This window comes from Mauremys reevesii, linkage group 1, assembly GCF_016161935.1.
Source record: "Mauremys reevesii isolate NIE-2019 linkage group 1, ASM1616193v1, whole genome shotgun sequence".
NCBI classification, from domain to species: domain Eukaryota; kingdom Metazoa; phylum Chordata; order Testudines; family Geoemydidae; genus Mauremys; species Mauremys reevesii.
The window spans coordinates 46,731,036-46,758,929 of NC_052623.1; the positions used below are offsets into that span (position 1 = coordinate 46,731,036).

General features: G+C 42.7%; 1 long non-coding RNA gene across 2 annotated transcripts; it reads right to left on the reverse strand.

Annotated features, from left to right (window-relative positions):
- Window positions 1-130: 130 nt before the first annotated feature.
- On the reverse strand, window positions 131-27,894 carry LOC120404524. 2 transcript variants are annotated; one of them, XR_005598030.1, is made up of 4 exons: window positions 27,806-27,894; window positions 15,194-15,265; window positions 3,407-3,556; window positions 131-1,392 (listed from the first exon to the last, which is right to left on the reverse strand). It is a non-coding gene; the product is annotated as an uncharacterized LOC120404524 (long non-coding RNA). The 2 variants fall into 2 exon arrangements; XR_005598029.1 differs by having other exon boundaries at window positions 131-1,395.

Below are 27,894 nucleotides of genomic sequence, written 5' to 3' on the forward strand. Positions count from 1 at the left end.
TGCATGCCTCTTTGAAAAGGGATCTTAGATGTGTACTCGATAAGCTGAAATTAAATTAAGGAGTCTTCAGAGAAAATGAATGAATAGTGTCTGTAGCTGAAAAATCATCATTATATCTCTAGGGAACGAATCATTCCAAAATACAAGTTCAGAGTAGGATGACCAATAGACTGCAGCAGCCAGGACTACAGATTTTTTTGAACTTGGACTGTCTGACCTTTTAATTTAAACCACAAATAAGGAGAAGATGAAAAGTGCCCTTCAACTCCAGAAAGCAATATAAATAAACTATAGTGAATGGAGCTCAGTAGGTTATATTAACTCCTTTGAAGTGAATAAATTTCTGATGATTGTGCTTATAAATGATACATCTAAATGCTAACATTACAGCTAAAGCTAATCCACCCATGATATGTTCATTTAATTATCAGATCTTGTGATGATTTGATTTAAATTAGAATCTGTATTTTTCCCCATTTGCTGGGGTGATTTTTTATGCACTTAGAAACAGTTTAATCAAAATCTGGCCAAGGAAACATATTCCAAAATGCAGGATAACCTTACAAAGCTGCCAGGAAAATTTACCACCCTAGATGTAAAACTAGCTTGCTCATCCTTACTATGATAATGACAATAACAATATTTTATTCACCTGCCAAAATAAATTCTTTCACTTGGATGATAGGGTGAGTAGAACTTTGGAAGGTCATGGTACAGAACAGAAATTGCTGAATTAATCCTTATTGTACTCGTTATAAACGTCCTGGAATCTTACTCTGATGACATCCAAAACAAAGTAATTTTATATGATGTCACTTAATCTCTCTTCCAATTGATTTAGTTTCATTTTCACAATCCATCCTACCTCTTATTACCATGCCATTGTAGCTATACAAAATGGAACAACTCCAGAGAGATTGTAAACACCAGACCCCACAATGACATTGACTCAGCAGTTAGAGCACTTGCCTCCAATGTAGGAGGTTAAGCTTCAGGTCTCTGCTCCGATTCTTCATTAGACAAACTCAGATTTTACCTTGGCAGTCTGTTATTCCAGAAGGGATTTCTAACTTGATATAAACATAGCTTTCAATATGATTGTTTTAGTGAATTACACTCTACATTTGACCTTATCCCTCAGTGATTTTCCCTCTAGGGACCACAGGACACTTGTAGTATTTACACACCACAGGAAATCATCTTTCCTCCCTATAGGTCACCATAATTCTCAACGAAAGTCAATGGGAGTTACATCATATACATGGTGCACTACCTAAAGACATAAGCTGATATTATTAATTCATTCAAATAGGGCAGTCTGTTTAGCATATCGCAGATCTTCAGTTGTTCCAAGGTTGTCCAGGTTTCTTTGGTTTCCCACTTACTCCATTTCTACTGAACAAAACACACACAGAACCAATCTGTTATCACCAGGGAAGGGAGAGCTTGGAACAAATACCTGCTCCCACTAGCTTTCCCAAAAAATTCTATCCTCAGCGCATGAAAAATTTTAGGCTCACAATTTGGGCTTCAGTGAAGTAATATGGTTGAGGGCCAGGAAAGGAGGGGGGGGGGAATTAGGTGTACAATGGAAAGTTAATTACACCAATTTCTGGTTATTTTATTTAAGACACCTTATTATGGTGCCTAAGTATTATTTGGCCACTTATCGACTTTTACACTCCCTACATCCTTCTGAATTTAACATGACATTAAAATGTTTAATGTACTTGATATTTCAAAACTCAGAAAGTTCAGACTTACTAAAATTATGGCTTCTTGGTCCTTCCTCCTCTAGCCATATCCCTATGTTGCCCATGAACCTGTTACTCAATGGAGACCCAGAGGCTATGGTACTGTAGCCTTAGATCTCACCTGTCTGTAGGAATAGTCTCTTTTTTACAAGTAATCATTGTTATTCAATGGAATTACCCTTGCAATGCAGGAAATGAAGATCATAAGGAATTTTAAAGCTCTGGGGCAGCATGATGAAACACCGATATACTGGTGTCTCCAAAGAAATTCATATCCATAGCATCTCTCTCACATGCTTCATTAAAAGGATGTGACCATAGCTGTCAGCACTGTGGCTCATATTTTGATTAACAGCACTTTTGATTTCAGTAGAAGCTGTGGGTGCTCAGCACCTCTTGGAATCAGACCCTAAAAGTGCCAGTTATATCAGGCTCCTTGTTGAAAGAGAAGAGGGAAATCAATACTCTCTATCAACTGAGGCTGGTTTTCTAAAGAGCTGCAGAAAAAAATAAGTGTCAGTAATGGCAGGAGTATGGGTTCAACTTCCTTTTTCATATAAAATGCCACCAGGTTATATGGAGATACAAGGTGGGTGAGGTAATATTTTATTGGACCAACATCTGAAGCTGGTCCAATTCAATATATTACCTCACTTGCTTTGTCCTTTTAATCACATTGCAATGTTTCATCTCTGAGGTGGCTGCATTTCTGTGGTGGGAAAAGTGATCCCTAATATGCAGTTTACAGTGTAACAAAAGCAAAACATTCAGAAAACATTTTACTAGAAACCGCTGAAAACTCCTGATCAAGATAATGTGTTTAAGTTATTTTTCTTTAGAAAATCACCTCTTTAGTTGCTCGTTGCAACGCATAAAACCCCAAAATATTATAGTAAATGTTGGATCAAATTTTCTCACTCACACTGGGGCAACACCACCGGCTTTGATGGGGTTACACTGTTACAAATGAAAGGAGATTTTGAGTCAATTAATGTAACAATCTGCTGCTTCATTTACCTTCCCCTCTTGTCTTCTGGCTTGTGCATCTCAGCTCTTCATTCACTAAACGTGAAATCAGTTCCTCTATAGAGAGTCAACATAACCCACTGGACCACATGCATGATCCACAGAAGATATGGGTCCATGGGACACCAGGTAAAGAGTTAGAGCCTGGCTCTTTAGCTCAAACTACACACTAGACTCATGCTTTTAGCTCTGCAGGTGTCCAGTTCAATCCTTTGTGTTGGCCAAGATGACAGCCACCATACAAATAGAGATTACAACAGGCTCCCATTCTCCAAGGATTGGCCACAGAAGGGTACACGTAATACATGCTGACCAGTGGATCACACCAGCACCACTGGAGTTCCACCTGAGCCCTCAAAACAGAGTGTAAGTGCAACATGGGTGGAAGACTGGTTCTCTCCAGGGGTGGATTTCACTCTTAGCACCCTATGGTGTAACTTGTCTTTGCTTTGGTGATCACTTACTCATTAAAATTGTCTCAGACTTCCAAGTGAGAGTTCCACAATCAGACTCAATTCACATCATTCCCCTGGTGCTCTCTCCTTCACTGTCCCTCCTCTCAGCCTCAGTGCCCTATTCCACAAGCAGATCTGCTTCATATTTCTCAACACAGTGTTCATACTCACCTCTGACACTCATGGTAAGGTTTGTGCATGCATGTGCCGCGTTAGAGGCTGTGCCACACTTCATGACCTCATCTGTCACAGTCTGCAGTATATTGGACCAGACTTTCAACTGACACTTCTGCTGATAAAAGCTTATCAAGGGATTTTATCCTGGGAAGATGACAAAATACACAGGATCAAGATTCTGGCTGTAATGGACACTTATCTTCTCAAAATAGCAAAAAAGCAGTTCCCCCAAATGGATGATGATTCTTGTCAGACCACACTCATTGTCAGACCACAGAGTACAGCAAAGTGAGCCATAGACAGAATGTCCTTGCCACATGTGCTGTATGCTTCAGAGTCCCCTTTGATTTTACCTTTTGAATGTAATGGCTCAGTTACAAATAACAAAATTGAAAACCTACCATTGAACTGAATATCCTATCACTAATCAGTAACTGAATGTGAAAGGAAACTAAAAGCCATGTTATCAACTCTACACAGACTTCATTTCCAAGAACACTGTCTAAACAGGAATGGTTTAAGAGAGGGGAAAGGATCAATCTAATGGTTGTACAGTGCAGTAAAGTTCTTTAGAGCTGATAGTTTTGATCTTGGTTTTTATACTGTATGCAGTTCTACAAGAACTACAGAAAGATACTAATGGTGATACAGCTAAATGATTTAGTAAAACTATTTCTACCTTTATTGACAGCAGGGGTGCTGGAACAGTTTGTACAGTGGGAGTGCTGAGATCCATTGAACCAAACTGTAAACCCTGTATATGATGGAAACAACTTCAAGTCAGCGACCCCCTCCTCCACCCCCGACACTCCTAGTTCTAGCACCTGTGATTGATAGTTTAAATTCTGATTTTTATATCACCATGGAAGTTTATTTTTAACCTCAGTTGACACTCTGCTTAACCACCCTATTTTCATTTATTTTCATTTTATTTAACCCTGCCAAGTATTTCTCACCTTAAGGTTATCCCACAAACATTTATGTTCATGCTTAACTCTATGCACATGAATAGTCCCATTGGCTTCTGTAGGGCCACTCATATGCTTAACGTTAAGCATGCTATTTATTATTTGATGCACCAAGATTAGGGCCTCATTGCACTAGGCACTGCACAAAAGGCAATGAAAGAATGAAGGAACAGGGAAAGCTCAGCTTCTCTTTGAACTGATTCAGGTGGAGCTTTTTCATCCCAAGCAGAGTAGCCAGAATGCAGAGCACTTGAGTATTTTGTGTCCCAAAAAATATTGCTACTAAAATGTCCCTGTGCTTTAACTTTGAAAATATGGTCACCTTATTTATAGATCTTGATCCTGCAAGGTGCTGCTGAGAACCCTTGACAGCCATTGAGCTGGGTGGAAGATAAGGGTACTCTGTACCTTACAGGAGTGCTCAATCCTTGTAGGATTGAGCCCATAACTGCCTATTTCTGCTTGGAACATGTAGTAACTGGTTAATAATTATTTACTATAATGGAAATTACAAAAACCTAATTTGATTTGAAGTTCACCTTACATATAGCATAAATATTCAGGCTAAAAGAGCTTAAGACCCTTTGAAAATCTTAGCATCAATTATTCTCCTAGCAAAATGAATCTTTAATACATTTAGAGCTCGGGGCTTACATGCTAGTGGCCAATAGTGGGACTGAATTATATATCTAATATATTAAAGTAAATAGAAAAAGTTTATTCAATAGCTTGAGATTATTTGAACTGCAATTGCTTCTGTTACTATGTGGCAGGAGCATTTGATATTCATGTGCCGCTAGAGGGGTTAATCTAAAAATAAATGTGCTAAAATCCAAGACATAGATATTGAAAGAATGAGTTTGAAGATGCACCCTCTTAAATACAGATGTGTTCTCAATAATGTACATGGATCTCACTGGAAAATTGATATTTAAGCTATTAAATAAAATAAACATTTAGCATTTATACATACTTTTCATCCAAGAGCTCAAATCACCAGAAGAAGTTAGGAATTAAGAGAGGAGGGATGATCTGAAATTCATTGGAATTTGGGTGCCTAATTCCCCTATGCACCTTTGAAAACCTCAGTCTAAATGTCTTGCCCGCAGCAAGTCCATGGCAGAGCTGGGAATTGAAGCCAGGAACTCAGTACACAAGATTGTCCCTCTCTCACAGTGAGGTTTTCAAAATTTCCATTATAATCAACAGTAAATAAAATCCCAGCTTTCATTTTTCTAACCCCTTTAGTTCTGCACCTTGTTGAGAACAAAAGCTGGTCAGACATTTTCCAATGGAACCGTTTTCATAGAAACATGTCAAGTCTGGCAACACTTTTTATAGGAACCAGAAAATGTCCTGTGACATGGAGCAGGGCTCTGGGCAGCCCTTTTGCCACACAGGCAGCTGGCAAACTAAAAAATACCATTTTGGTTCTCCCAAAATGGAATTCTCCTGGAAATCCCTTCCCACAAAACAAAACAAAACAAAACAAAACAAAAATCACTTTTCATCCCAATTGACGACCTTTCCCTCCCCCCAAAAAAATTGTGACTTTTTGCTGAAGGGATTTCCATTTTTCATCCAGGAAGAGTAAAACAAAGATAATAATCCTTTCACCAAACTTTGTCTATCTTGCCTGATTGTAGGCTCTTTGAGACAGCAGTGTTACTAATTCTTGTGGTTTTATCTCAAGATTTGCGATATTGACTATTTTTCTCAAAGCCTGGCTTCTGGAATCTAGAAAATAGACAAGAATAAGAGCAAGTTTCTAGCCTATCACGGTTGCAGGAAAAAAACTTGAAAATGTCAGGCAAATAAAATTGAGTTTCTTTTATTATATTATTATTACTATTTATTTGTATTTAAATTTTATGATTTGTGTTGCGGTTGACTTGTAACTTTCCAACATCTGAGATTGGCAATACTGAGACAAGGACTATCTCTTACTGTGTATTTGTGCAGTGCCTAGCACAGCTTGTGCGGTGAGCCCCTAGGCTCTGCTGTAATATCAATAATTAATAATAATAATTATTATTATTAAATGTCAGATCTTCTGAATGAAATAATACTTAGATAATGGCATAAACCAGTGGTTCTCAAACTTTTGTCCTGGTGACCCCTTTCACATAGCAAGCCTCTGAGTCCGACCCCCCCTTAAATATATAAAAATGTGTTTTTAATTTATAACATCATTATAAATGCTGGAGGCAAAGCGGGGTTTGGGATGGAGGCTGACAGCTAGTGACCCCTATGTAATAACCTTGCGACCCCCTGAGGGGTCCCAACCCCAGTTTGAGAACCCCTGGCATAGAGAGTACACTTATAATGTTTGCGAGCATTACTAAGCTGGGAGGGGTTGCAAATGCTTTGGAGGATAGGATTAACATTCTAAATGACCTGGACAAACTGGAGAAATGGTCTGAAGTAAATAGGATGAAATTCAATAAGGACAAATGCAAAATATTCCACTTAGGAAGGAACAATCAATTGCACACATATTCCTTTTAATTCATTTCACAAAAATGAAGACATCTTTAATAATCTGTCTCAGCATCTGGGGTGAGATTGTCACCACTGTTCCAGTCCCTTAATGTTAGGTGAAAGAGCCAGAGTTGCCTAGAGAAGCTGTAGAAGCACTTGTTGCAGCCAGGGAAGATACTCCAGTACAGGAACTGAGGAAGAGAATCATAAAGCTTCCTACTGAGTTTCACCATTCAACTCTGGCATTGGAAGTAGGAGAAAGTATGCAACACGGTTGCCTGCCTTAGGGCAGCCCTATGAAGGCTGACTTAACTTAGACAGGCCCTAAAGTCTTTCTAATTTATGCCAGGGGCTGCTCCAGCAGCCCGCAATCAGAAGGGCTCAAAGGTGACTTCCCCCTGGACGGCAAGTGGTGGGCTGTGCCTCTAAGGGTGCATCTACACTTCAAGCTGGAAGTATAACTTCCAGCTCAAGGAGACACACTCACACTAGTGCTGATGGAGCTAGCCCTCTAAAAATAGAAGCATACTCACAGTGGCATGATCAGCGGGAAGGGCTAGTTGCCCTGAGTACAGTCACATCTGAGACTCTAGGTACCTACTGTAAAACCTCAGAGTTACAAACACCTCGGGAATGGAGGTTGTTCATAACTCTGAAATGTTTGTAACTCTTCACAAAATGTTATGGTGGTTCTTTTAAAAGTTTACAATGGAACATTGACTTAATACAACTTTGAAACTTTACTTTGCAGAAGAAAAATGCTGCTTTTAACCATCTTAATGTAATTGCATGGTGCCACTTTCCACCTGCTGACTACCTTTGAATCAGATCCTGCAGGATGTAAAGAGCCTCATTCCCATTCACTTCAGTAGAAATTTAGGATGCTCAGTACCCGGCAGCTTCTTACCTTTAGAACTGAACATTTCCATTGGCTATAAGAATTTTAGGGCTTGATCCAAAACTCACTGAGCTCAATGGAAAGACTATGCCATTGGTTTTAGTGGGCTTTGGATCAGGCCTGTAGCCCAGAGTCAGACTCTGCAAGTCAAAATAGTGAGAAAACGTGCTCCAGGTGCTTCCTGTTTCCACTAGGAGGTGTAGCCCTGTGCCAAGGATGAGAAAAGGCAGGCAGAGATATTTCTGAGAAGGAGAAAATTAGATAAAATTCAGTAAATAGCTTCTAATCCTCTGCTCTCACATCGTCCATATCATGTTTTAGTTTTGTTTTGCACCATGAAAGAGCATTTATTTTACCACTGAGTATTTTGACTGTATCTTAAGAGGATTCACCTGTCTGAAATGATAAAACAAAACCATCACCACAAGCGATTAGTTCAAAAGTTCACAGTTAAAACCATCAAGCAGGAACCTCCAAAGAAAGATAGCTTCATCTGTCCAATATATCTGTGACACTGACAGACTGGTCAACTGGTGTGGGACCCATAACAGCTTAACCGGAGGCACTGAAATGGTAAACAGAAATATCTACAAGGAACAGCCACCGAAGCCATGTTAAGTAGACTCAAATCTTTGACATATTTGCCTGTATTGTTAGGGAATCAAGAGAAGATGCTAAGTATATTTTGTCTGTGTTTACCTATATCTTATTAGAAGTTTAACAATGTGATCTAATTAGCTTGTGGATGCTAAAATCCTGTAGCTGTCTTTTAATGATTCATTATTGTATTCTATTGACTCCAAGAGGTAAGATACTGTAGGAACTAATATTATTTACATTGTCTTCAGCTTAATTATCTGATATAGTGAACTGTTTTAGTAATTTGAATACTATTGCTTAAATGTATTGTGTGAGAAAGGACCCATTGAATAGACAAACTGTTGGCTCATTTTCATTAAAACCCTCCTAGTGAAATTACATGTCAGCACCCAGCTTGCTTCAGTATTAAAAAGGATCAGGCCCAGGGTTTTCTTATCTCAGGTCTGCTTAAACTTTAACAGGGAAGGTCTAAGCCACAAGACTGAGGTCTCTGGATTAACTCTGGATTTACCCTGGAATTCTCATGGAAGAATCTGAGCAAAATCTACATCTGAACTGCCTATTGGACTATAGTGTTTTAAATTCATTCCAGAAAGACTTTTACAAATCAGCAGCTTTACCATCTCTGCTATGAAACTGACCCAAGGACTTTACGCACATTTGTATGTATATTGATCTCGCTTAATTATAGCAGCAAAGAGTCTTGTGGCACCTTATAGACTAATAGACGTTTTGCAGCATGAGCTTTCATGGGTGAATACCCACTTGGTTGGATGCACGATTCAGACTGACACAGCTACCCCTCTGATACTCTCTTAATTATGTGCAACTTTTTTCTTTTATTAATAAATCTTAGATTTAGTTAATAAGTGTGACACTCTGTACCTTGGGGGAACCCCCCTGCACTCCCATGTTCATCCTTATAATATGATTGTGTGGTATCCAATGCAAAGTTTGTCATGTCGGGTGTCTTCAGAAGGCTCATGATGCACTGAGCATTGTTGTTATAGTAATGTTATAGGTTGTAATTTCATGTATATATTTATGAGGCTGAAAATGTGTCCTTGTGGCTTAAAACAAGCCCAGGCAGAACTCTCCAGGAGCAGAGGGGCAGTTCACACCTCATCAGGGTATGTACGGGACAAACCCAGCCCAGCCTCACAGGAACAAAGGACACTGGCCTAGGCAGCAACAAAGGATCTGTTGGAGTCTCGAGTGAGTCACCCTCTTTCCCTCGGTCAGTTTGGGACTATGATGAGGTAATACTCACCTGACTCTGAAGGGGAGGGGGACAAAGCCAAAAGGGAAGAAAGAACATGATAAAAGGGAGAGATGTTTGCCATGCTCTTCCTCTCTTCCATCTCTATCTACAGACACCACCACCAGTGACTGAAGCACTGAGCAAAGGGGGAGCCTGGCTGAATAGCAACCAGACAGCCCATAGTGAGAAGCATCTAAGTTTGTGTAAGCAGAGTCAGGATGAGCTCTACCCTGAAAACTCTGCCCACGAGGGCTGCATATCTGAAGAACATTACCAGCAACAAACCTCTGGAGCTGGTTTGCATTGATTTCTTGTCTTTAGAAGTGGACAAGAGGAATATTGGGAACATTCTAGTAGTGACCGACCATTACACGCAATATGTGCAGGCATATCCCACATGTGATCAGAAGGCCACCACTGTCGCTCGAGTACTGTGGGAAAAATATTTCTCAGTTTATGGATTCCCAGCCCGGATACACTCGGATCAGGGACGAGATTTTGAGAGTCACCTTCTGAAGGAGGTGCTGAGGATAGCGGGGATTAAAAAGTTGAGGACAACGCCTTATCACCCGCAAGGTGATCCTCAGCCAGAGAGGTTCAACCGAACCCTGTTAGATATGCTAGGGACTTTGCGGCCAGAGCAGAAGGCAACCTGGAGCCAACATGTTGCATTTCTGGTGCATGCCTACAACGCCACCAAGAATGATGCTACGGGAGTCACCCCATATCTCTTGATGTTTGGGCGAGAACCAAGATTACCCATAGACCTGTGCTTTGGTGTATCAGAGGATGGTGATAGCTATGAAACCCATCAGCAATATGTATCCCGACTACGAGAAAAGCTGCGGGATGCTTATCACTTAGCGGCATCCGGAGCTCGGAAGAACGCAGACCGCAACAAACATCGATATGATGCTAGGGTACGTCTGCAAGAGCTCCAGCCAGGGGACAGAGTCCTGCTGTGAAATTTGGGTATTGCTGGAAAACACAAGATAGCTGACAGATGGAAAGCAATACCATACTTGGTGATGGAAAAACTAGGAGACCTGCCGGTCTACAAGATCAAACCTGAAGAGGGTCCAGGGCAGACAAAGACCGTGCATAGAAACCTTTTGCTCCCGGTGGGCGAATTGGTTGGCAGCCCTTATGAGATGGGCCACAACAGGGCAACTGGGCAGAACGAAGGTGCTGTACCAAAGCCACCTTCCAACGTGGACAGCCAGCCCCCTGCAGCTAACTTACCCCTACTCAGCACATCTGAGAGTGAGTCTGATGAGGAAGACACAACCAGGGTGTATCCTAGGATGAAGACGAGATTGCAGTGTCGATCAGCTGAATCAAAAGAGAGCACCTCCTCTTCCACCCTAAACCCTATGGCAGAAGTATTTAGGCCCATTCCTGACACTCCTGAGCCACTGGTGGAACCCCCGTGTGATGACTTACACAGATTATTGGACAGTGGCGACATACAGATGGAAGATGTCCCAAGCACCTTTGACCCTCCACTGTTAGACCTAGAAATGCAGGGGCCTATGCCAGTATCCGAGGGGAACTCACAGGAAACCTCCAGATCCGTCGCTCAAGAGGATGTCCCCCCTACCACAGCAACAGAGATTCTCAATAGGCGAGACAGGGTAATAAGACCAGTGAAACGGTTAACTTACGATGCACCTGGGGTGATTAGTGAGGAGCCAATACATTTAGCACACAGGTTTGTGAAAGCTAAAGTGGGCTATCTGAGGCCATTTGGAGGGGACCAGTGAGTTGGTATAGTAGGGAATGTGATTTGTCGGGACGACAAATTCTCGGCTGGGGGGAGGATGTAAGCAGAGTCAGGATGAGCTCTACCCTGACATCCGGTGGTAAATTATGAGGAGTGGGCAAAGGAATTTCAGGAATGTGCATTTGCATTGGTAAACCCACTCCACTTAGCATAACACACAGCAGCCTGGGATGGTTATTTTCATAGCTGTGGGATCCCCAATTTCTTTGTTATTGGGGCAGGAAGGAAAAAAAGTGCTGTTACCTTAATTATGTGAATGAGGAACTATGAGACTGCTTTATGACAGAAATGACTCAACCTACATTAAATAGTACTTGCTGGACAAGGGACATGGGTTCCAAAACCCAGTGAATTGAGAGAGGTTGGGGACAGGTGTGTGTGCCTGATTGCATGGGCCCCTTTTGAGGGCCTGGAACACCAATTGCACAGCCTCCTCTCTCCACTGTTGAAGAGCAGAGCTAATTTTGAATCCTTTAGGAGTCCATCTAGAGACTGCTGACCTGAATTCACGTTGGGCCAATGGTGCACCAGCACCAGGGCTCCCCTATTACAAGTTGAAATCACTAAAAGAGCTAAGGTTACTGAGCTGGTATCACTGAGTGCTGTGTTAACTGGTGGGGGAGCCTGAAGATCTATTGCTAAGCGGCTGGCAGAGCGGAGCAGTCTGCAGTACGTTGGAGCAGCCCATGGACCACTGAGCAGTGTGAAGCGGTTTGCGGGGACGGCTGACACAGTTCACGGGTCGGCTGGAGGAGCGGCACAGCTGGTGGAGTGGAGCCAGTCATGGTGAAGGCTGCAGCGGAACTCCACAGAGAGGCGGAGCAGTCGGCCCTGGCCTACATAAGGTGCCCCTTAACACCCTGTGTGCGTGCCCCCCCCCATTTCCACCCAGGCTGGGGGGGGGTAAAACTCTGCAGATAAACTTTTGAACTCTGGGATGGCACTGACCAGAGACACAGACTTTTGGGTTGTTGGACTTTGGGGTGATTGGACTTAAGACCCTAAGGGGGAAAGGACATTGCCAAATGTACTTGGAGGTGGGGTTTTTTTGCTTATGGTTTGTGTATAGTCCTGTTTGTGGTGTCTCTCCAATGTGATGCCGCATTGTTTCCCTCCTTTATTAAAAGGATTTTGCTACACTCAGACTCTGTGCTTGCGAGAGGGGAAGTATTGCCTCCTAGAGGCGTCCGGGGGGGGTGGTATGTAATTGTCCCAGGTCACTGATTGGGGGCTCGAGCCAGTTTTGCATTGTGTTATTGAAAAGGAACCCCTGGATACTGAACCCGGCCCTTGTTGCTGCCAGCTCAGAGGAGTTAGAAGGGTTACATTTGTAAGGGCACTGAAAGAGTTAAGATCAGGTTAGAATGCATTTTGCTTTTATTTCATTTGACCAAATCTGATTTGTTCTGCTTTGACTTATAATCACTTAAAATCTATCTTTTGTAGTTAATAACTCTGTTTGTTTATTCTACCTGAAGCAGTGTGTTTGGTTTGAAGCATGTCAGAGACTCCCCTTGGGATAACAAGCCTGGTAAATATCAATTTCTTTGTCAAATTGATGAACTCATATAAGCTTTCAGTGTCCAGTGGGCATAACTGGACACTGCAAGACAGACTTTCCTAGGGTTGTGTCTGGGACCGGAGGTATTGCTAAAGTAATTTGGTTGCACAATCCAAGCAGTGGCTGGCCAAAAGTGTTCACTCACATAGCTGGGAGAGGCTTATATGCTAGAGGGTGTCCGGGAACATCCTAGGAGTGGGGGTCCTCACAGCACAGCAGGGTAAGGCTGGCTCCCAGAGTCGAGGATTGGAGTGACCTAGCAGATCACTAGTCCAGATAACACCAGGGGACTGTCCCAATAAGGATTGGCTGTAAGCATCTCTTTGGGTGAGATCTGAAATATTAATTGACCTGGTGGACACCATGGTCAGAATATCGATATGGTCTATCATAAAGGGAGATCTGTTTCTCTGCCATTGTCAGATAAGTGTAGCCATAGAACTCTTCAGAAATAGCACAATTTGTCATTAGCTGTATTAAAATTGGCTCTGTCTGGCTCTTGTGTCTGTGTGTGTGAAGCCTATGAAACATGAACCACATAAAACATTTGAAAATGCTTTTATTGTGATTTTGAATTATTTTTTATGGCAACATTTTTATCCTCCTAACAGGAAGTCAACATATTACATAATCTGAATTCTTTCAAACTAGTTTTACCTATTTGGTAACTACAGCATTTGCTGGCAGAATCTTTCAGTGGCAGGATATATCACCCATAGTTAGTTTGCCATCTCTCCTGCTAATGTATTGCATAGTCTGAATTATTGTATTTTCTGTATCAAATACTCACAAAGAATTGTGCTTTTTCTTCTGTTTCTCTTCTGCTTCTGACACTTACAAAGCATCTCTTACCCAAGTACATAGCATCCTTCAAACAGATTTACCAAAACTACACAGTATATGGGATCATTTTATCTATCGCAAAAATGCAGCTACCCTTGGAGATGGCCATTTAGCAGCCACAGCAACACTAAACAATATTTTAGAATAAAAAGAGTGAAAAATAACATATCCAGTTGGAACTGTCAGAAAATTTTCAGGTTAGAATGTAATTACTCATTTTAAATGTTACAAGGACTCTAAGGTTAACAGAACCTCTTGTGCTTGCTGAAAATGCCACCAGTGGACAGGGCCTCATCTAATCTGAAATACTGCATTTCTGACTGTGTCCCCTAGTACTAATTTAAGGTCTTGGATTGAATACTGATTCAGAGAGAAGAGACTCAGTTTCAACACCATTTCCTGAAGCAACTCCATTTTTCTTAGATAGGTCTCTCATCTGACCTTGCATTATGAATGAGAGCTGTCAACAGGGCATTGAGCTGTGATATTTTCCTTACTGTTAGAGGTAGCACTAAGCAAATAACGCATAACAAATCTCTCATTTGGCCAATTCCATCCACAAATTGTCCATAAATAGAATAAATGTGAGTGTGACTTTCATTTTTCTAACATATCTCTGGATACTCCTTGGCCTGTAGCTTGTTTCTGAGCAGTTCACTGTGATTATCTGAGAACCAAAATGCTTTGATTCTGAATGGGCACATAGGTCACAGAGTATGTTTTTTGTCCCCAACTGAAATAAAGTGAACACATAATGGCCATGCCCATTATGTGTTCACTTTATTTCAGTTGGGGACAAAAACATACATTGTCATAGCAAATGTGTTTAAGAATTCAAATTCATACATAAAAACAATATTTGCACAGTATTTGCCCAGTTCTAAACGGGCCATACAAGAAAGGTATCTTCCTTTCTTCTAGAAGATGCAACCATCTCACCTCAAGCTATCATCTCACCAAAGAGGACATCTGTTACATATTCAGCATTCATTTTCTTAGTGGGAATTTTGCAAAGGGACTGAGTATGGAACATGCAGTGAAGTTATGCATTGCAGTTACCAAATCCTTTGTGGGGATTCAAGAGTCAAATTTTGCCATTTTATACCCTAGCTGAGATTTTTTTTTTAAATAAGAACATAATAATAATAGGAGATATACCTATCTCCTAGAACTGGAAGGGACCTCAAAAGGTCATTGAGTCCAGCCCCCTGCCTTCACTAGCAGAACCGAGTACTGATTTTTGCCCCAGATTCCCTAAGTAGCCCCCTCAAGGATTGAACTCACAACCCTGGACTTAGCAGGCCACTGCTCAAACCACTGAGCTATCCCTTTGCCCTTAACAAAATTATGGCTGGGCAAAGGATGAAAGGGAATTCAGTGACGTACCATATGAAACCAGTAAGCTCTTCACTCTTCCACCCATGTTATGCTCCTCTATGCTAATTCTCTCTGGAAAATCTAGGTAATTGATACTACAGAAACAAAATATTAACAACAATGTAATAACATATAGAACTCTTTTCAGCGAGGCAACTAAGCAATTCACTTGCAAAGTTAGATGAATGGTGTGTAGCTTCTATTCCATAGTACAGGGGTTTCCAAATGTGGGCTGTGACACAGTCCCAGTGGCCCACCAGTGCAGCCACAGGTGGAGACTGGGAAGTGTTGTAAAGCAGACAAAGATGGAGCAGTGGCCAGCAATGGCCCCTGCCTAGGGCCAGAGGAGCCCAGTGCCACCCGTGGTTGGCCGAGGATGAAGTGGGCGCTGCTGGGAAGTGGGCAAGGACAAGGGGCAGACCCTGAGAGGCTGCGGTTCCTAGGGAGGTTAGAGGAAGCTGGAGAGTTCGTAACTGTTCCCACTTTGAGCCACTGCACCCAGTGACCTGTGGCTATCAAGCCCCTTGGAGTATGGGCCCTGCAGCCCCTCCAAGGGACTGGGGCTCAGTGGAGCCATTCTGTTTCTGCCTGGACAATGCCATGATCAGGTCAGTCCTGGGTAACAGCCGGGCCCGGCACTGGTAGCCCTCGAGCCCTTTCCTCGTCCCTGGGCAGGGAGTGCCTGTAAGGTGCGCCAGGATCCCCTGGCGCCCCTCTCCCTGAGGAATGCGTGGCAGCCCAGGGAGGCCAGACTGTGTGCTCGGCAGCCCCTTGCTTGATTTCCCATTTGATCAGCCTGAGGGGAAAATGGCCCACCTGCCTGAAGGGCAAGATGGGAGGGAACACTCTCAAGCTGTATACCTTGATATACAACTTAAAGGTTTGACCGCCCCACCAGACAGCTCAAGTCATGGCCTCTCCCCGGGCTGGTACCTCCCTTCCTTTACCATCAATCTCCCCTCCCAGAAAGCAGCAGGAAGTGTTAATATTGGGCCATAGTGCCCATTGCAGCTGCACAGGTGGGCTTCAGGGAAAATTGTTTGGGAACTCTTGCTATAGTATATACTATAGTAATAAAAGTTAGTAACTTTTATTAAAGATAAACAGAACTGTTTACAATACAAATTATTTTCTTTTTAAAATATTAAAATACAGCAGTTGCAGCCATGTGGTTAAATGTTAGAAAAGTGATACCAGTTTTTACTATTTCATCCCACGTGGTGCATCTTTTACTCCTGGGGGAATTTTGCACCAAAAAATTAAACATTCTGCACACAATATTTGAAAATTATGCATATTTTATCTGTCAAAATAACAAAATATAATCATGCCAATTTCAATTATTTTGGTAATTTATTTCAAAATATCTGCCAGCAAATATGTCTGTAACAACACAGACCCCCCAAAATTGTGGGGTTTTTTTGACAAATAGAGTCCTTACTAGGTATATTAATAAAGAACTTTGAGTAATTCATTTATATTACAATACAGAACAGTATTTCATGCACCTGTCAGAAGCATTTCAAGGGCTTGGGGGACTCAGGGGTAACTGAGGAACTAAGGGAATGGGAAGAAGACTGGGAGTGAACCTGGAAGGTATTGAGTGTGGGTGGGAGAGGGGTTTGGTTTTTTTTGGGGGGGGGGGGAAGGGTGATGGGATTCTTAGGGAGTTGGGAAGCCTCCCACATAAGACCCTGGATGACCCCAAGCCTCTCCCATTCAGTGAGGCACATCTGCCCCCATCCCCATACCTCCCCTACCCACATGGGTTTCTGCAGCCTCCCTCCCCCGATCTCCAGATTCAACACTGTCACTCCAATAGCTCCTGAGCCCATGCCCCAGTCTCTCCCTGCGACTAGCCATTCTGAACCCCAGTCTGTGACACCCCATCCTCCAGCAGCCCTGTGTGCCCCACTCTGTCCTAACCTGGCTCTGCAGGCAGGGTGCTGTGATGAACTTCTACTTCTGGAGGAATTCTGCATCACTGGGCTAGAATTCCCCCCACCCCAATAGAAAATCCATTCTGCCCCAGAAGTGCTGCAGTTCTAGTGCCACACCAGCATCTGTTGGGCAAGAGGCAGAACAGCCAGATGCGTTCATGCAGCTGGCTATTCTATCATTACAGTGGGCTCTGGTGGGCAAAAGGCAGAACTGCAGCACATCTGGAACAGAACATATTTTCTGTGGGAAAATACAAAATTATGCGAGACAGATGAATTTTGCATGTCTGCAGACATGCAGAATTCCCCCAGGAGCAATCTTTCCTCAAACATTTCAGTTGTTGCTATCCAGTCAATTGCTCTATTTCTTTTAATTCTCTTGTTCTGACCCATCAGCATAGGTGAAAAGTTTAAGTTGAATGTTCATACAATAGCATATCTGACTGTGAATAGGCCGAGTCCCTTACCCTGACCAGGACACATCATTTATGAACTAGAGCTTTATTCACCATTGCCCTGCAACATATGTAGATAGTCATTTATGCCAGTGCAAAGTGGATGTAAAAGGATACCCTTCTGATTGGGCAGCCTTTTTTATACCCACTTTGCTCTCTTCTAAATAACTGTACAAGGTGCATGGAAACCATGAGTAAACGGTGTCCAAGCTTACCCTCTTTCTCTTCCTGCTGATCCCTTCCTATGGCTGGGCTTTATTGGTAACTCAGAAAGACTAGCTCTGTACACTTCAGTCTGAGCTTACTCTCTAGGCTTGACTGCTCATAGCATTTCCTTCCAAAAACTTCCGTTCTGGATTCTCTGGTCCACCATGTTCACTTTGAGCCTACCCACTTGTAAACCTTGTACACAGCCATAACCATGTTTACCACCATGGTAAGGATCCTTTACAGAAGCAGAGCGGTATAAAGAGGCTCTAGGGTAAAATGAGAATGAGGCTCCATTGACTTTAATGGAGTTAGTTTGAGTTTATGCTGGTATAACTGAAAACAGAATTTGGGCTAAGTCAATTTTATCAAATTATTTTTCTTTTCTCCCCTCTCAGTGTTAATGACTGATGCAGTTGCCAGAAAATGAGCTCTAGAGACTGGAAGAAGAGCTCTGTGTGGCTCGAAAACCTCTCTCTCACCAACAGAAATTGGTCCAATAAAATTGATTACCTCACCCACCTAATTCATGTTTTTCATTTTCAAAAAACATTATAAGCTCTCCTCTGAGGGAGGTGGGGAAATGGAGAACCAGACAGATTTAGTGACTTGCCAATAACACAGTGAGTGTTTGGGTCAAACCTAACATCAGACCTGGGAGTGCTTTGTTCCAGCTGGGCCTGACTGTTATAAAAAGGCAGTCAGCTGCAAACCAGCTGAACAGTGAACAGCAGAGAGGCAAACAGAAGGAGTTTGCCTGGGAGTTTGCCTGGAGAGAGCCTACTGAGGCCCCCCCTCGCAGGTTCCTCTGAGTAGCTTTTGCCACAAGTAAGGAAGCTCTTAGAAGGAAAAGACCGTGGATGCTGAGCAATCTGCTGTTGTGACCTACACAGGATGCGCCATGTTTGTCTTCCTTCCACAGGATAGAAGCGACTTTGTCTGTACAAAGTGCAAGCTGATCTCCATCTTGGAAGAGAAGATTCAAGGTCTGGAGAAACGAATAACAACTCTGCGTTCCATAAAAGAAAAATGAGGATTTCCTGGATAGACCTCAGGATCAGCTCCAGCGGGCACAATGTTCTGAAGATTCAGAGCAGGCTACGCAGTGGGGACAGAAGGCCAGCAAGGATAATTGGCGGCATGTGACTTCCAGAAGGGGCAAGAGTACCAGAAACATCCATGTACCAGAAACACAGATGCAGGTGAGCAACCGTTTTCATGTTCTCTCTGCAGGTACTAGTGCAGAGAGTGGATGATACACCTGAGGGAACAGAGCAGAAGGAGACTTCACTGATGGGAAGGCATGAGATGCACCGTCCTATGGATGGGGGTTCCACAACCACCACTCCCAAGAGGAGGAGGAGGAGGAGGAGGGTGGTGGTGGTCATGGACTCTCTCCTCAGGGGGACTGAGTCATCTATCTGCCGCCCTGACCGGGAAAACCGAGAGGTGTACTGCTTGCCAGGGGCTAGGATTCATGAAGTGACGGAGAGACTGCCGAGACTCATCAAGCCCTCGGATCGCTACCCCTTCCTGCTTCTCCATGTGGGCACCAATGATACTGCAAAGAATGACCTTGAGCGTATCACTGCAGACTACGTGGCTCTGGGAAGAAGGATAAAGGAGTTTGAGGCGCAAGTGGTGTTCTCATCTATCCTCCCTGTGGAAGGAAAAGGCCAGGGTAGAGACCATCGAATTGTGGAAATCAACAAATGGCTACGCAGATGGTGTCGGAGAGAAGGGTTTGGATTCTTTGACCATGGGATGGTCTTCCAAGAAGAAGGATTGCTAGGCAGAGACGGGCTCCACCTCACGAAGAGAGGGAAGAGCATCTTTGCAAGCAGGCTGGCTAACCTAGTGAGGAGGGCTTTAAACTAGGTTCACTGGGGGAAGGAGACCAAAGCCCCGAGGTAAGTGGGGAAGTGGGATTCTGGGAGGAAGCACAAGCAGGAGACTGCAAGAGGGGAGGACTCCTGTCTCAGACCAAGAAAGCGGGACAATCAGCGAGTTATCTTAAGTGCCTATACACAAATGCAAGAAGCCTGGGGAACAAGCAGGGAGAACTAGAAGTCCTGGCACAGTCAAGGAATTATGATGTAATTGGAATAACAGAGACTTGGTGGGATAACTCACATGATTGGAGTACTGTCATGGATGGATATAAACTGTTCAGGAAGGATAGGCAGGGCAGAAAAGGTGGGGGAGTTGCATTGTATGTAAGTGAGCAGTATGACTGCTCAGAGCTCCAGTATGAAACTGCAGAAAAACCTGAGAGTCTCTGGATTAAATTTAGAAGTATGAACAACAAGGGTAATGTCGTGGTGGGAGTCTGCTACAGACCACTGGAGCAGGGGGATGAGGTGGACGAGACTTTCTTCCAGCAACTAACAGAAGTTGCTAGATCACAGGCCCTGGTTCTCATGGGTGACTTTAATCACCCCGACATCTGCTGGGAGAGCAATACAGCAGTGCACAGACAATCCAGGAAGTTTCTGGAAAGTGTAGGGGACAATTTCCTGGTGCAAGTGCTGGAGGAACCAACTAGGGGAAAAGCTCTTCTTGACCTGCTGCTCACAAACAGGGAAGAAATAGTAGAGGAAGCAATAGTGGATGGGAACCTGGGAGGCAGTGACCATGAGATGGTTGAGTTCAGGATCCTGACACAAGGAAGAAAGGAGAGCAGTAGAACAGAGACCCTGGACTTCAGAAAAGCAGACTTCGACTCCCTCAGGGAACTGATGGGCAAGGTCCCCTGGGAGAATAACATGACGGGGAAAGGAGTCGAGGAAAGCTGGCTGTATTTTAAAGAAACCTTATTGAGGTTGCAGGAACAAACCATCCCAATGTGTAGGAAGAAAAGTAAATATGGCAGGCGACCAGCTTGGCTCAACAGTGAAATCCTTGCTTGTCTTAAACACAAAAAAAACCAGCTTATAAGAAGTGGAAGATTGGACAAATAACCAGGGAGGAGTATAAAAGTATTGCTCAAGCATGCAGGAGTGAAATTAGGAAGGCCAAATCACACTTGGAGTTGCAGCTAGCCGGAGATGTTAGGAGTAACAAGAAGGGTTTCTTCAGGTATGTTAGCAACAAGAAGAAAGTCAAGGAAAGTGTGGGACCCTTGCTGAATGAGGAAGGGAACCTAGTGACAGAGGATGTGGAGAAAGCTAGTGTACTCAATGCTTTTTTTGCCTCTGTCTTCACAGAGAAGGTCAGCTCCCAGACAGCTGCACTCTGCAGCATGGTATGGGGAGGTGACGACCAGCTCTCTGTGGGGAAAGAAGTAGTTCAGGACTATTTAGAAAAGCTGGACGAGCACAAGTCCATGGGGCTGGATGCGCTGCATCCGAGGGTGCTAAAGGAGTTGGCCGATGGGATTGCAGAGCCATTGGCCATTATCTTTGAAAAATCATGGTGATCGGGGGAGGTCCCGGATGACTGGAAAAAGGCTAATGTAGTGCCCATCTTTAAAAAAGGGAAGAAGGAAGATCCAGGGAACTACAGGCCAGTCAGTCTCACCTCAGTCCCTGGAAAAATCATGGAACAGGTCCTCAAGGAATCAATTCTGAACCACTTAAAGGATGGGAAAGTGATCAGGAACAGTCAGCATGGATTCACCAAGGGCAAGTCATGCCTGACTAATCTAATTGCCTTCTATGATGAGATAACTGGCTCTGTGGATGAGGGGAAAGCAGTGGATGTGCTATTTCTGGACTTTAGCAAAACTTTTGATACAGTCTCCCACAGTATTCTTGCCAGCAAGTTAAAGAAGTATGGGCTGGAAGAATGGACGGTAAGGTGGATAGAAAACTGGCTAGATGGTTGGGCTCAACGGGTAGTGATCAATGGTTCCATGTCTAGTTGGCAGCCGGTATCAAGTGGAGTGCCCCAAGGGTCGGTGCTGGGGCTGGTTTTATTCAATATCTTCATTAACGATCTGGAGGATGGTGTGGACTGCACCCTTAGCAAGTTTGCAGATGACACTAAACTGGGAGGAGTGGTTGATACGCTGGAGGGTAGGGATAGGATACAGAGGGACCTAGACAAATAAGAGGATTGGGCCAAAAGAAATATGATGAGGTTCAACAAGGACAAGTGCAGAGTCCTGCACTTAGGACGGAAGAATCCCATGCACTGCTACAGACTAGGGACCGAATGGCTGGGCAGCAGTTCTGCAGAAAGTGACCTAGGGGTTACAGTGGACGAAAAGCTGAATATGAGTCAACAGTGTGCCCTTGTTGCCAAGAAGGCTAATGGCATTTTGGGTTGTATAAGTAGGGGCATTTCCAGCAGATCGAGGGATGTGATCATTCCCCTCTACTCAGCACTGGTGAGGCCTCATTTGGAGTACTGTGTCCAGTTTTGGGCCCCACACTACAAGAAGGATGTGGATAAATTGGAGAGAGTCCAGCGGAGGGCAACAAAAATGATTAGGGGGCTAGAGCACATGACTTATGAGAAGACGCTGAGGGAACTGGGATTGTTTAGTCTGCAGAAGAGAAGATGAGGGGGGATTTGATAGCTGCTTTCAACTACCTGAAAGGGGGTTCCAAAAAAGGATGGATCTAGACTGTTCTCAGTGGTAGAAGAGACCATTACTCCTTGTTCTGTCATCAAGTTGCAGAGGGGGAGGTTTAGGTTGGATATTAGGAAAAACTTTTTCACTAGTAGGGTGGTGAAGAACTGGAATGGGTACCTAGGGAGGTGGTGGAATCTCCTTCCTTAGAGGTTTTTAAGGTCAGGGTTGACAAAGCCCTGGCTGGGATGATTTAGCTGGGTTTGGTCCTGCTTTGAGCAGGGGGTTGGACTAGATGACCTCCTGAGGTCCCTTCCAACCCTGAGATTCTATGATCAGATCTCAGCAGTTCCCTTTTTCTCAGTCATATGTTCAGACATCTCTCGTTGCCTTTATTTCTCCATAGAATAGGTTCAGTAGGTCACTCCTAGTGTCCACCCATGCAAGCTTCCTCACAGATCCCCGCCAATGTGCTATAATCCAGAACTGGAGGAAACCAGGTTTGAGAGTGAGAGGATAATTCAGCCTCCCAGCCTATGCAGGCCTTTGCTTTTCCACTGAGACTGGCAGGGGTGCCACTTACTACCACTTCAACTGATGGCTTTTTGTTTTGTTTTATGTGGAGACATGCCTGATAGAAGACAGAATTAAGTTTTGGTCACTACTAGCACGGGTCAAATCCACAGTAGTGATCATAAATGAAAGGTTCTCTATAAAATTTCATAAAAAAAACTTTTAAAATAAACATTGACATTTATTATTAGTTCACTAGGCATTTAGTTTGGATTTTGAGACAGTAATTATGTTATTTAAGTACTAGTTGATTGGTACGTGTTTACAAGAATATAACTAGTTGGTGAAAAATACACTGGTAGATTTAACAACAGTCACCAGTGTTGTTAAATCTACCAGTGTATTTTTCACCAACTAGTTATATTCTTGTAAACACGTACCAATCAACTATCAACAATCACTGTAATCTAATTAAATAACACAAGTATTAGACATATTGAGGTTTAACAAATATGTAAGAATTAGTACATAATTCTTAAAATACACCATTGATCTCGTACCTCATTAACTGAGGGACTGCTTAATTAAACACACATTAAAAGCACTTAAATTGTTACCAATCCTGCTCCATAATTTATACTACCTCAATGGTGGTTTATTTTACCATGTTTACAGCTCCCCAGACACTTATTCAAAAGAAACATAACATTCAGTTCCCAGCTGTCTAACTTCAGTAGAAATAAAGTGCACCATCACTCACTTTATGGCTTTCTCGGGCTACAATCCAAGGTACAAAATCTCATCCTGACATTATCTGAGGATTTCCTGTGAGGATAGCCATGAAATTGCAGCATCTAATTGAAGTCCAATATAAAACTTCCTGTATGACACACATTTTAGTTCGAAAAGTGACAGCCTTAGAAGATATGCTATGGTGAATGGTGTGGTTTTTCAATGAATTTTTTAAAAAAATATTTTCTCTCATAATTTTGCAGAATGCCCTTCTCTAGCTCAGTGGTTAAAGTACTTTCCTGGAAGGTGGAAGAGCTGTGTTCAAGTCCCTACTCTGAATAAGACATAGTGAGGATTTAACCTATAATCTCCCACATCCTAGGTGATCATCCAAATCACTCAGCTATTAAGTAGAAGGCCCTGCAGGTGTGACAGGCAGGGGAATGTCCAGTTTGTGAATCCTGCCAGGGCTTAGGTATGAATTAGGGCATCAAGCTGCTTGGTGATGACAGGATTTAAGTGGCTCTCTACACGCCCACTGGCAGAAATTTAGGTGCATAAGGCCCTTTATGACCAGAAATTTAAGTGCCTATTAAGGTGCCTAAATGGGGTAGGGGGCAGCTGAGTGGTTGTGGTGGTAGTGTGGGGGGGAGTTTGTGAATTCCGGTGTCCTAACTATTGGATGTAGGTGTCTAAATCCCTCTGGTGAAACTAGCCCCCAATCCCAGCACATATGGGGATTAATACTTACTTACTTACACCTAGTTCTTTGACAAATCTTCAACTACAGTATCTCTCCTTTTAAAACATTTACACTGATTCTAAACTGTTAGTGAATGGGACAGGTCATCTGATACTTCAAGCTTTCTAATTCTTCACAGTCTAAGCAACAACTCAATGCAATAACTAGATGTTCTGAAGATTCATGTTAGGATGTTACAAGCAAAACCACAACTAATATTATCACAATTAGAAAAAGCATTTAACCCATTTCACTTCTTGCTCTTAAAGAGTGAGACTCAGTTACCAGGATTCTTACCAGGTCATCACCAACAGGAAATCCACAGGAGGAGGACAGAAGTCTTAAGAACTTTGTGAGCTTAATCTCAGAGAGTTTCCTGCACATGCTCCCTTCAGAAGGGGAGAGTCAGGAGGGCTGTGAAGGAGGAGAGGCCCTTAGTGGTATAACCAGGGTATCCTTGACTATTTGGACAATGTGCCAAGCACCCCTTGCAGATGTGGAAGGGGCTGCTGCCGTCATTAGAGTATAGTAGTGGCTGTGTTTCCATGCCATACTGTAAGGGCAAGGGCAAGGATTCGTTCTTCCCATTTCCTGCTGAACTCCAACCTTGCACTAGGGTTCTGCTTTTAATACCTATGTCTGTCTAAAGCTATGCTGGAAATAAAACTTAATTAGGATAACATTCATTCTGTAGCTGCTCATTCTTCTCTTCTGAAAGAGAATCTTTTCATTGAATTTAAGGCTACTCAGCTCGTCAAAATTACTTCAGTATCAGAAGAGGACCTATATGTTAACCAGTATAGCTATATCTTCTATGAGCACAAGTCCTCATTTACATAGGACGATCAAACAGAGTAAGCCCTAGGGAGTTCTTAGGACCTAGGCAACCTGCCCATCCCTATCTGCCTGATGTTGCTGAATGCCCATTTAACCTTAGCACCCTGAAGTCAACCACAGGAATGGTTTTGCAGCCCTAGAAAAAAAAATCTGTTCAGCTTTTATGGCAGAGCTAGCTCTGAGCTCAAAAGTAATGGGGAAACGCTGCAAAACTCTATCATCTGCATGAATTTTTTTGGAAAAGCAGAATTTCGGGGCTTGTTAAACATTTCAAAATGTTAGTCACACCAACAAAAGGGACAGGAAAGCAATTGTCTCATAGCTTGTTTGTTCTAAGAAATATTCTGAGGGAATAGAATATACCACCTGTAGCTAAAAACTTCAGTACAGATAGGCACCAACACTAATTATGCAACAGAATATGGAAAGCATTAGTGCTACAAAACAATCCTGCTGGGACACCAGAGAAGCAAAGAGAATTTTTTTTAAAAAAAATCTAAATGCAAAAATCCACTTGGGATGATTAGTTTCATTTCAAAAAAACAAAACATTCCAACATCCACAACAATGGTAAAAATTAGCTTTTGTGATGTTTTGTTGGAGAAGGACTTTCTGCTCAGTCCACAATATATTTAATTAGCTCTTGCTTTCTTACAGTGACATGAGCTAATTTCATAGACCTGATGCTGCCATTTGAATTTGGTTTCTTATTCATTTAAAGTTCTTTCAGAGCTACAATGACAGTAGTTTAGCTACTTGGCAGGCTTTAGAATCCAACCCAATTAGATGCAGTTCTCCTACAAATTATTTTTAGATATGTTTCATGCTATTTAATTATATCCACTATACTGCACAGTGGAAGAAAAACATGCAGCTATAGTGTGTAATATACTATCTATGGGAAAAATAATCAGTAGTGAAATTGCTGAATTGTAGCAATAGAGCCAAATTTACAACACAATTTGCCCTTCCTCCAAGTTGTGGAAAATCAGCTTTCACTGCTTTGCATAGTGTGGAATCCAAGTAGATTTATGTATGCACTGTTGTTGTAGCTAAGTAGGTTTATCTCTAAGTAAGATTTATAGCACAGCTGAAAGCTTAATAGCCTTTGGAATTTTTTATTTCTACTAAAATGATTTGGTAAGCAAGCCTGAACATATTCCTATGTGAATTTATTTGACTATGCTATATGATGATACCACACCATCAAAAAAGGCACCAATATGGCCTGTAAATCTCAACTAAATTAATGAAAGCGGCAAGGAGTCCTGTAGCACCTTTATAGACTAACAGACATATTGGAGCATGAGCTTTCATGGGTGAATACCCACTTCGTCGGATACATGTAGTGGAAATTTCAGAGGCAGGTATAAATATGCAAGCAAGAAAAATTAATCTCTCTCTCATTTCTCACTGCTTCTCCAACAGCTCCTTCTGGATGGCTCACCGTTATGTAAAGATCAATGTGACCAAAACTGAACTCACAATGAGAGGTAGCAGACTGCCTCGGAGTCTGGGCCCACAGCATCCAAGCTCTGGGGAAGCCCACCTGTCCTGTCACGTCACCCAGGTCCATAACCTAGGCATAAATTTTGGTTCCTTCCTCTACTTTTCCCCCCACATCTTTAGTTTAGATTGTTTATATCAATACCTTGTTACCCCCCATCTCCCGATTGCCTCTTATGAACCCACCAGTTGAGAAACACTGTGGTCAGGTAAATGGTTCCACAGAGCCCTTGCTGGTTGTGGCCCACAGAGAACTGGCTGCTTCTACGCTGCTGCCTCTCCTCCTTGTTACCAGCTGCAAATTACATTAACAACGCCAGTTTAAAGACATATAAAAAATAGCAAAATCCCCACATTCATATGGGAGAGCCATGATCTTGAATTGTAACCAGAGGCCCTGTGACATCATTCATACTTCTTGGCAAAAGCAAAAACTGCTTGGAGAGGGCTTAACAAGAGGCCTGATTAAAAGTAGATGTAACCTAAGTAGAGAGGAGGTAAGTCAATTTACTTAACAATTCTGTGCTATGGAATTGCTCTATCTGACTTAATGTGTTTGAGAAACAAGGTGGGTGAGTAATATCTTTTATTGGAGCAACTTCCACTGGTGAGAAAGACAAGCTTTCAAGCTACACAGAGCTCTTCTTCAGGTCTAAGAGTGTCACAGTTAAATACAAGATGGAACAGTTAGTTTAGCACAAACAGTTAGTTGTACCATGAGGTGCCTTTTACAGTGCTCTGCTGTGAGAGCAACCTCTCCTAATCTGCCCCCACACAGCCTCCAGCAAGTCAATCACTCCCAGCTGTACTGTATGAGTGTTATAGCCAGCCACCTATGAATTACACTGCCGAGCAACACCAGCAAACTCCCAGTTCCTGACTTTCCTTCATAAATGTGCTTCTTCTGGAGAAGGTCATAGAAAATCTGTCATTTTATTAATAGAAAATGATATGCACAAATCCTGTTATCTCAAATGGAGTTCTCCAAACACTTCAATCCAAGCACTCTGGTTTACAATAAAACAAAAACAACAAGTTTAATGACCACAGAAAGATAGCTTTTTTTAAGTGATTACAAGCAATGAGGCATACGTGTCAGAACTAGTTACAAGAAAATAAAAGGTAAAACACAATTAACAAGCTAAATATATTCAAAGCAAAGGATTCTCTCACCACATGCTTCAGCAGTCTTACTGGCTAGAATCCTTTCAGCCAGGGTCCCTCACCCAGTTCACTGTTAATTTCCTTGCTCTTCAGGGAAT